We start from the raw sequence: 11913 nt of genomic DNA, 5'->3' as shown, positions 1-11913 counted from the left end.
GCTCATTCTAAAGAGGAAGGTTCAACGCGCTGCGCCCTGGTCATCTCATAAGTCATAAAGTCTTTTGGAGACAGAAAAATGCATTGAAATGTGCTGGTTTTTTTTCCTAGATTTTTTCTCTACTTTGGGCCCTCATATTATTAGTTATAAACATAATCTCGTTAACCTCGTAACCAGGGCGCAGTGTGTTTAACCTTCCTCTTTAGAATAAGCCCTCACTCAGCCCAAAATTTTCTGAAATAAGGACGAAAACCGACAGCGCGCAAACCCATGTTTCGAGCCATTTTTCTAGTAAGATTCTAGTTCTTTTCTAGTTACAAATCGAGGGTAGACTAACCCCTTAATCCCTACACTGTATCGTGTTAGCAACGCGCTCGCGCGCTACACTCACCAACGTACCTTTACTATATCCGTGTGCGCTGCTTGTGCGCTTATGGGGCTAGTCTACCCTCGATTTGTAACTAGAAAGGGACTAGAATCTTACTAGAAAAATGGCTCGAAACATGGGTTTGCGCGCTGTCGGTTTTCGTCCTTATTTCAGAAAATTTTGGGCTGAGCGAGGGCTTATTCTAAAGAGGAAGGTTAAACACACTGCGCCCTGGTTACGAGGTTAACGAGATTATGTTTATAACTAATAATATGAGGGCCGAAAGTAGAGAAAAAGTCTAGGAAAATAACCAGCAGATTTCAATGCATTTTTCTGTCTCCAAAAGACTTTATGACTTATGAGATAACCAGGGCGCAGCGCGTTGAACCTTCCTCTTTAGAATGAGCCCTCACACAGCCCAAACTTTGCTCAAATAAGGACAAAAACCGACAGCGCGCAGACCCACTTTTTCGATCGAAAATCTGGTAAGATTCTAGTTATTTGCTAGATATTTGCTATTTACTAGGATCTTACTAGATTTTGCGTCCGAAAAAGTGGGTCTGCGCGCTGTCGGTTTTTGTCCTTATTTGAGCAAAGTTTGGGCTGTGTGAGGGCTCATTCTAAAGAGGAAGGTTCAACGCGCTGCGCTCTGGTTATCTCATAAGTCATAAAGTCTTTTGGAGACAGAAAAATGCATTGAAATGTGCTGGTTTTTTTTCCTAGATTTTTTCTCTACTTTGGGCCCTCATATTATTAGTTATAAACATAATCTCGTTAACCTCGTAACCAGAGCGCAGTGTGTTTAACCTTCCTCTTTAGAATAAGCCCTCACTCAGCCCAAACTTTGCTCAAATAAGGACGAAAACCGACAGCGCGCAAACCCATGTTTCGAGCCATTTTTCTAGTAAGATTCTAGTTCCTTTCTAGTTACAAATCGAGGGTAGACTACCCCCTTATGCCAGCCACAATCTATTTTTAGCACTTGCCATGTTGCCATGTTGTATTGCTTTACGGCGGAAGCGAAACTGAAATTCGGCTGTCGAGCCGTCGAGCCGTCGAGCGTATGAATCGCAATCTGGAGGTAGCATTCGAGTCCCCGTGTAGCGGGGATTTTTTTTTAATTTTTATTTTTCATTACTTTTTTAATTACATTTTTTAACCTTCCAAAAAATTAAAAATGTAAAAACTATGTTCAAGATATGTATTCATTTTAAATAGAAACGTTTATTTGTTACTGTCATAATTGCATTAATAAAAATTGGTATATGATCGAGAACAGGTTGATGGTATTTATTTGGACTGATTGGAGAATACGAAAATGCAGGAAGTATTTTTTAGTTTATGAATCAATTTGTAGATTTATTAGTTGTCAAACAAATAATAAAATAAATTGTATAATATATATAAATTGATTTTATACTAGCATACACAAGTTTATTTATTAAAAAATACAGTCATAACTATAATTATAATAGAATTTCATAAAATGTATATTGAGGTTATTGCAAACTCATCTTTTTTCGCAATGATGCTCTAATTTCATTGCTTCTCTCGAATGTCCATTTCCTTCCGAGACAGTGGCGTTTTTAGGTGTAAATAAAAAATGTTGATATAATTATATCAATTTTAAAATATATCATAATTAAACTACAATTATTCTAATAACGTGGAATGTAGTACATATTAAGTTTTAGTTACCCGGATTTTCTTCTTCGACGTTAAGCACTCTTTACTGCTTCTCGTAATTTACGTATATGCAACATTAAGGTGGACCTTATTTTTCGACCATGAAATTTTTTTGGTCCCGTAAACCAGAATTGTGACAAATGTTGAGAAAATGGTCTGGAAAAATTTTGGGGCCGTTTGGATCATGGGAAAATGAGTTTTTAATGGAAAATGAGAATTTTTTAAATCATGACATAAATAGACGTTATGATATATCGTTGAATTTGTCTTTTTTCTCTTTAAGAATCCATATATAGCATAAACAGTTGTTGATAGAAAAAACATCCGTGACCTTGAAAACTTTAAATAATGACTTTGAAAAAATTTTTTTTCTTTGATACTATATCCACCTCCTTATATACTACAACTTTTGTTTGAAGAGTTTTTTCATATATGTATACATAACTGACAGAGATATTATATATAAATAAATTCATTAATACGCTCCAATCTACAGAAGAACAAGAAAGCGAGCTAATAAAAACGTGGTAAAAATAGTTCTAATATCGGAAAAAGAAGTTATTATGAGTAATAAGTAGTCTGACTGAAACATGGACTGAAGGTGGTCAATGATACCGCTGAACGGGGCGTTAAACTAATGGAGGATCATAATAAAATTTTATCTAGAAACAAAGAGGAGAAATAATATATGTATACTATACAAACTGTGATGGTATGTCGAAAGCAGTATCCTGACGCCACAAAGCAGAATTTAACTGACCTACATGATTAATTGCATTTTTAAGAGGCATTGAAGACTGCTTGTTAACTGGGAGTTATTAAATTTTCCATTTTCCTCAGAGTCAGTAAGTTCTTTATTTTTTTCAAAGTCATTAAGTTTCCCATTTTTCTTGGAGTTATTAAATTTTTCATTTTCCTCAGTGCCGTCAAGTTTTTTCATAGAGTCATTGAAGTTTCCATTTTTCTTGGAGTTATTAAATTTTTCATTTTCCTCAGCGTCATTAAGTTCTTTATTTTTCTCGGAGTTATTAAGTTTATCATTTTTCTTGGAGTCATTGAAAAGTCCCTCTTTGTCGTTTACGCGCTGTCGTAAAAAAAGTTCTGGTATGTTGCTAGTCTAAAAATATGATCAATGCTACTTTTCAGTTTCTCAAATAAATCTGCATTTGTCGAATTTTTGCGTGTTTTTCAGTTTGTGTAATTAACATTTTGAACCAAAAAATCGGGAAAAAATCTCAATTATCAATTTCAATTAAATGCAATTATATGATTAAATTAATGCAAGTAAATGGGAAAAATTGACCGAAAATTGAATGGCGCAACGGCTGTTTAAATAATTCGGAGGACTACCTCGTCCGGCTAGACCCTTCATTCCAAATTGTAATATTCCAATATTTCAGTATCATTTTTAATATTGTTCAAGTACTATTTAAAACTATTGATGAGTTTTAACAACAAAATATTTTAAATGGAAAACTAAATTTTGACAAATAAGATACGATTATAGCAAGCTTGCTATAAATGTCGAAAACTCGAGTCTGGCTAGAGACATTCAATTTTCAGGAAACACTATTCTATGATGACGAACGGAGAAAAGGGAAGTGAAGCTCGAGGGTTTCGGTCGCCGTGGAGTGGAGTGAAACATTGTAACATGATACGGGTCGGGTCGGGTATATCGGTGTAAAATAACAGAATATTTTTTAAGAATTATTATTTTATATTAAAACGTTTGTAGCTCATTGCAACGTCGACCGATTTTGACGAAATTTTCAGAATATGTTTAATTGACACAGATTTACAAAACGTATTTTTTAAATTTTCAATGTCGGCCCATATAAAGATGTTGTAAAATGCAATTTTTAGTAAGTAAGTAAATACGTATTTATTTATTTATTTCAGCCTCGTGGCCCAGAAATTGGACATGGATTATAATTCTCGAAGCCATTCATCCCTCTATTTATCCATTCATCCGTTCCTCCACCCATCCATCCATATCCCATGCCACATCAAATACCTTATTGTCTATGTGATCTATCCCAATGTCTCCCCGCTAATCCTGCCTCTCTCTTGATTATCCCTTGTGATTAATTCTTTCCTTTTTTTCTCTATACTCCTAACCCATTCTACAATTTCTCCCACTCTTTTCTCCTGTACTATCTTTTCTATACCTATGTTAATTCTTTCTACCCCTTCACAGTCTTCTGCCAGGTGTTTTAGTTTCCCCAAGTGTCTCTCATTTTTTCTACAATTCCGATCAGTTACTATTTTTGAAAAAATTATTTTCACATCCTGTACTAAACTAATTGTTCTAGCTTCCCAAAAAGTTCAAATCGTATAGTATAATATTAAAAAAGTTATCATTTTTAGAGCGTCCGAAAATTTTTGCGAGTCACAGTATGTACATATATCGCGCACAGAACACAATTCTTCTTTCTATTAAATCGCATTTCTTAGGTCAAACAATTGCGTTTTGTAATGTATAATAACATGTAATAACGTTAAAAATTACTTAATATACACCCGCGGTAAAATCAATAAGTATAACTTTCCTCCTCACAGCAGAAACGGCGAAAAAATTTTGACAATGATGTCCCACAATAAAAAAATCTGAAAAAAATTGACGACACTGCCTGCTCTAGTACTTTATCAAGGAACCAAACAGTAAAAAGCATGTTTTCATATTTTCTAGAAATCTATATTTTTCCGATTTTTGGGGGGTTTTTCATTATTTACGACCACAGTTTGCAACCAAAAAATCTGAAAAAATTCTATAAAATGCGTCTTAGGATCCAAAATATGTAACATTTTTTTTAGAATTTTAGAACGTATTTGAGACCGGAAAATTGCGCTCGACTGTGCAACAGGCCTAACGGTTCTGGAGAACCGATTACACTGTCCAACACCAAATTTGTTTTCAATATACTGTTGGGTCCTTCTTATAGAGTTTTTTGCGCTGATTCCGAATCTGTCCTTAATTTTTCTCCTATACGCACAGTTTTTGAAAAACATGGCTTTGAAAAAAGAACATATTTTTCAACTTTAAACAAATATTGTGGTTATTATAAAAGATATTGAATTGTTCTTTACAGCAAAAGATTCTGTAGACTTTCCCGAATACAGTGATATCCAATATTAATACATTATGATTGTTTAAACATGTTTAAACAATGATTAAAGACGAAGAGACACTACTTTTGCACCAATTTCTGAGGATATTTTTCAATTTATCTCAAAAAATTAGGGTCCAGCGGAAAATCGAACTATACCACGCGATAGAGCAGACTTTTATCTTGAGAAACCAACCTTTCAAGTTTGTAACGTCGACGTTTTTTTCGAACCAGAAAACAAAATAACTTCGCCCGACATGAGCCACCAGTGGCGCGGCGAGGCGGCCTTCGTCGTCGATTTTCAATTGTTACTTTCAACAATTGCGTCCGTTGCCGGTTGCGGCCCGCGCGTATTCTTATGTTTTCACTTTTGGCCCACTGCAGTCCGCGGGGGTTGCTCATCTCACTGGTTTAAATAAATAAATTTATATATTTTTCTATTTGTGAATTATATTAGTCTAATAATTTATTGTGAAAATAATTGTTTAAATAAATAAAAACAAATAACAAATTTGTATAGATTATAAAAATCTATTTATTTTAACAATAAATTATTGAAATAACAATTCAAATAATGAATATGGAAACAAATTATAAAAATTTATTTATTTAAATTATTTTAACAATAAATTATTATTGAGAAATAACAATTCAAATAATTAATATAGAAACAAATTATAAAAATTTATTTATTTAAACAATTATTTTAACAATAAATTATTATTGAAATAACAATTCAAATAATTACTATAGAAACAAATTATAAAAATTTATTTATTTAAACAATTGTTTTAAATGATTGAAATGGTATTTCAAACAATAAATATAGAAACAAATTATAAATATTTATTTATTTATAAATTGTTTAAATAATAAATATTAGGTCGAACACAATATAGAATACAGAATGACAGAGAACCGAAATCCGGAACCGAAATCCTGAACCGAAATACATAATATCGGTTCTCCAAAATCGTAACCGTAACCGATATAAGCCAGAACTGCCAGCCAGTACCGATATTCTCGTAACAGTTATAAGTGTTATAACATAACATCATTTCGGTTCTTAATAACTATTTCAATCAGAACCGAAAAATAACAGTTTAAACAGTTATTTTCATAACCGTTCCAATCCCTGTCTGTAGCGTAGATTTACCACTATTTTAATATACTATACGATTTGAACTTTTTTTGGAAACTAGAGCAATTAGTTTACTGCAGGATGTGAAAAGAAGTTTTTTAAAAAATTGCAATTGATCAGAATTGTAGAAAAAATACTAAAAGTTGCGTTTTACAACTTTTTAATGTGGGTCTATCTACAGGGTGATTCACGCAATTGTTACAAGTCATAACTCCGTTATTATTGCATTTACAAAAAAATGCCAAAGGAGAAAGATAAATGGTTCGAAGAGAACTACATCTGTAGGTCTTTAAATTTTTTTAGATGCAGCAGTGCATGTGCAATTAACAATTGCATCATTTCTTTAAATAGAAATGCATATTGTTTTTTACACAGATCGATTCTTCTGTTCATTCTACGTAAAAAATGATTAGGGTACACATGGCAAAAAATTATTAGATCTCGAGATATTTTCAAAAAATGTCTTTATTGAAGAAGATGCTCAAACGCTTCTCCATTACATTCTAAACATTTCTTATAACGTATTTTTATTGTTTGCATAACTGCGTTTAAATGATCTGCAGTTATTGCTGCACATTCCACTATGATTCTTTCTCTCAGATCCTCTACAGAATCTATGGGGTTTGAATAAATTCTATCTTTCAAATAACCCCACAGAAAAAGTCAAGGGGACTTAAATCAGGTGCACGGGCTGGCCAACGTATTGATGTATAAACGCAGTTATAAAACGTTATAAGAAATGTTTAGAATGTAATGGAGAAGCGTTTGAGCATCTTCTTCAATAAAGACATTTTTTGAAAATATCTCGAGATCTAATAATTTTTTGCCATGTGTACCCTAATCATTTTTTACGTAGAATGAACAGAAGAATCGATCTGTGTAAAAAACAATATGCATTTCTATTTAAAGAAATGATGCAATTGTTAATTGCACATGCACTGCTGCATCTAAAAAAATTTAAAGACCTACAGATGTAGTTCTCTTCGAACCATTTATCTTTCTCCTTTGGCATTTTTTTGTAAATGCAATAATAACGGAGTTATGACTTGTAACAATTGCGTGAATCACCCTGTAGATAGACCCACATTAAAAAGTTGTAAAACGCAACTTTTAGTATTTTTTCTACAATTCTGATCAATTGCAATTTTTTAAAAAACTTCTTTTCACATCCTGCAGTAAACTAATTGCTCTAGTTTCCAAAAAAAGTTCAAATCGTATAGTATATTAAAATAGTGGTAAATCTACGCTACAGACAGGGATTGGAACGGTTATGAAAATAACTGTTTAAACTGTTATTTTTCGGTTCTGATTGAAATAGTTATTAAGAACCGAAATGATGTTATGTTATAACACTTATAACTGTTACGAGAATATCGGTACTGGCTGGCAGTTCTGGCTTATATCGGTTACGGTTACGATTTTGGAGAACCGATATTATGTATTTCGGTTCAGGATTTCGGTTCCGGATTTCGGTTCTCTGTCATTCTGTATTCTATATTGTGTTCGACCTAATATTTATTATTTAAACAATTTATAAATAAATAAATATTTATAATTTGTTTCTATATTTATTGTTTGAAATACCATTTCAATCATTTAAAACAATTGTTTAAATAAATAAATTTTTATAATTTGTTTCTATAGTAATTATTTGAATTGTTATTTCAATAATAATTTATTGTTAAAATAATTGTTTAAATAAATAAATTTTTATAATTTGTTTCTATATTAATTATTTGAATTGTTATTTCTCAATAATAATTTATTGTTAAAATAATTTAAATAAATAAATTTTTATAATTTGTTTCCATATTCATTATTTGAATTGTTATTTCAATAATTTATTGTTAAAATAAATAGATTTTTATAATCTATACAAATTTGTTATTTGTTTTTATTTATTTAAACAATTATTTTCACAATAAATTATTAGACTAATATAATTCACAAATAGAAAAATATATAAATTTATTTATTTAAACCAGTGAGATGAGCAACCCCCGCGGACTGCAGTGGGCCAAAAGTGAAAACATAAGAATACGCGCGGGCCGCAACCGGCAACGGACGCAATTGTTGAAAGTAACAATTGAAAATCGACGACGAAGGCCGCCTCGCCGCGCCACTGGTGGCTCATGTCGGGCGAAGTTATTTTGTTTTCTGGTTCGAAAAAAACGTCGACGTTACAAACTTGAAAGGTTGGTTTCTCAAGATAAAAGTCTGCTCTATCGCGTGGTATAGTTCGATTTTCCGCTGGACCCTAATTTTTTGAGATAAATTGAAAAATATCCTCAGAAATTGGTGCAAAAGTAGTGTCTCTTCGTCTTTAATCATTGTTTAAACATGTTTAAACAATCATAATGTATTAATATTGGATATCACTGTATTCGGGAAAGTCTACAGAATCTTTTGCTGTAAAGAACAATTCAATATCTTTTATAATAACCACAATATTTGTTTAAAGTTGAAAAATATGTTCTTTTTTCAAAGCCATGTTTTTCAAAAACTGTGCGTATAGGAGAAAAATTAAGGACAGATTCGGAATCAGCGCAAAAAACTCTATAAGAAGGACCCAACAGTATATTGAAAACAAATTTGGTGTTGGACAGTGTAATCGGTGTTGCACAGTCGAGCGCAATTTTCCGGTCTCAAATACGTTCTAAAATTCTAAAAAAAATGTTACATATTTTGGATCCTAAGACGCATTTTATAGAATTTTTTCAGATTTTTTGGTTGCAAACTGTGGTCGTAAATAATGAAAAACCCCCCAAAAATCGGAAAAATATAGATTTCTAGAAAATATGAAAACATGCTTTTTACTGTTTGGTTCCTTGATAAAGTACTAGAGCAGGCAGTGTCGTCAATTTTTTTCAGATTTTTTTATTGTGGGACATCATTGTCAAAATTTTTTCGCCGTTTCTGCTGTGAGGAGGAAAGTTATACTTATTGATTTTACCGCGGGTGTATATTAAGTAATTTTTAACGTTATTACATGTTATTATACATTACAAAACGCAATTGTTTGACCTAAGAAATGCGATTTAATAGAAAGAAGAATTGTGTTCTGTGCGCGATATATGTACATACTGTGACTCGCAAAAATTTTCGGACGCTCTAAAAATGATAACTTTTTTAATATTATACTATACGATTTGAACTTTTTGGGAAGCTAGAACAATTAGTTTAGTACAGGATGTGAAAATAATTTTTTCAAAAATAGTAACTGATCGGAATTGTAGAAAAAATGAGAGACACTTGGGGAAACTAAAACACCTGGCAGAAGACTGTGAAGGGGTAGAAAGAATTAACATAGGTATAGAAAAGATAGTACAGGAGAAAAGAGTGGGAGAAATTGTAGAATGGGTTAGGAGTATAGAGAAAAAAAGGAAAGAATTAATCACAAGGGATAATCAAGAGAGAGGCAGGATTAGCGGGGAGACATTGGGATAGATCACATAGACAATAAGGTATTTGATGTGGCATGGGATATGGATGGATGGGTGGAGGAACGGATGAATGGATAAATAGAGGGATGAATGGCTTCGAGAATTATAATCCATGTCCAATTTCTGGGCCACGAGGCTGAAATAAATAAATAAATACGTATTTACTTACTTACTAAAAATTGCATTTTACAACATCTTTATATGGGCCGACATTGAAAATTTAAAAAATACGTTTTGTAAATCTGTGTCAATTAAACATATTCTGAAAATTTCGTCAAAATCGGTCGACGTTGCAATGAGCTACAAACGTTTTAATATAAAATAATAATTCTTAAAAAATATTCTGTTATTTTACACCGATATACCCGACCCGACCCGTATCATGTTACAATGTTTCACTCCACTCCACGGCGACCGAAACCCTCGAGCTTCACTTCCCTTTTCTCCGTTCGTCATCATAGAATAGTGTTTCCTGAAAATTGAATGTCTCTAGCCAGACTCGAGTTTTCGACATTTATAGCAAGCTTGCTATAATCGTATCTTATTTGTCAAAATTTAGTTTTCCATTTAAAATATTTTGTTGTTAAAACTCATCAATAGTTTTAAATAGTACTTGAACAATATTAAAAATGATACTGAAATATTGGAATATTACAATTTGGAATGAAGGGTCTAGCCGGACGAGGTAGTCCTCCGAATTATTTAAACAGCCGTTGCGCCATTCAATTTTCGGTCAATTTTTCCCATTTACTTGCATTAATTTAATCATATAATTGCATTTAATTGAAATTGATAATTGAGATTTTTTCCCGATTTTTTGGTTCAAAATGTTAATTACACAAACTGAAAAACACGCAAAAATTCGACAAATGCAGATTTATTTGAGAAACTGAAAAGTAGCATTGATCATATTTTTAGACTAGCAACATACCAGAACTTTTTTTACGACAGCGCGTAAACGACAAAGAGGGACTTTTCAATGACTCCAAGAAAAATGATAAACTTAATAACTCCGAGAAAAATAAAGAACTTAATGACGCTGAGGAAAATGAAAAATTTAATAACTCCAAGAAAAATGGAAACTTCAATGACTCTATGAAAAAACTTGACGGCACTGAGGAAAATGAAAAATTTAATAACTCCAAGAAAAATGGAAAACTTAATGACTTTGAAAAAAATAAAGAACTTACTGACTCTGAGGAAAATGGAAAATTTAATAACTCCCAGTTAACAAGCAGTCTTCAATGCCTCTTAAAAATGCAATTAATCATGTAGGTCAGTTAAATTCTGCTTTGTGGCGTCAGGATACTGCTTTCGACATACCATCACAGTTTGTATAGTATACATATATTATTTCTCCTCTTTGTTTCTAGATAAAATTTTATTATGATCCTCCATTAGTTTAACGCCCCGTTCAGCGGTATCATTGACCACCTTCAGTCCATGTTTCAGTCAGACTACTTATTACTCATAATAACTTCTTTTTCCGATATTAGAACTATTTTTACCACGTTTTTATTAGCTCGCTTTCTTGTTCTTCTGTAGATTGGAGCGTATTAATGAATTTATTTATATATAATATCTCTATCAGTTATGTATACATATATGAAAAAACTCTTCAAACAAAAGTTGTAGTATATAAGGAGGTGGATATAGTATCAAAGAAAAAAAATTTTTTCAAAGTCATTATTTAAAGTTTTCAAGGTCACGGATGTTTTTTCTATCAACAACTGTTTATGCTATATATGGATTCTTAAAGAGAAAAAAGACAAATTCAACGATATATCATAACGTCTATTTATGTCATGATTTAAAAAATTCTCATTTTCCATTAAAAACTCATTTTCCCATGATCCAAACGGCCCCAAAATTTTTCCAGACCATTTTCTCAACATTTGTCACAATTCTGGTTTACGGGACCAAAAAAATTTCATGGTCGAAAAATAAGGTCCACCTTAATGTTGCATATACGTAAATTACGAGAAGCAGTAAAGAGTGCTTAACGTCGAAGAAGAAAATCCGGGTAACTAAAACTTAATATGTACTACATTCCACGTTATTAGAATAATTGTAGTTTAATTATGATATATTTTAAAATTGATATAATTATATCAACATTTTTTATTTACACCTAAAAACGCCACTGTCTCGGAAGGAAATGGACATTCG

Source organism: Lasioglossum baleicum, chromosome 6 (genome assembly GCF_051020765.1).
Source record: "Lasioglossum baleicum chromosome 6, iyLasBale1, whole genome shotgun sequence".
In the NCBI taxonomy this organism is placed as follows: Eukaryota; Metazoa; Arthropoda; class Insecta; order Hymenoptera; family Halictidae; genus Lasioglossum; species Lasioglossum baleicum.
This window is presented reverse-complemented; position numbering follows the sequence as displayed.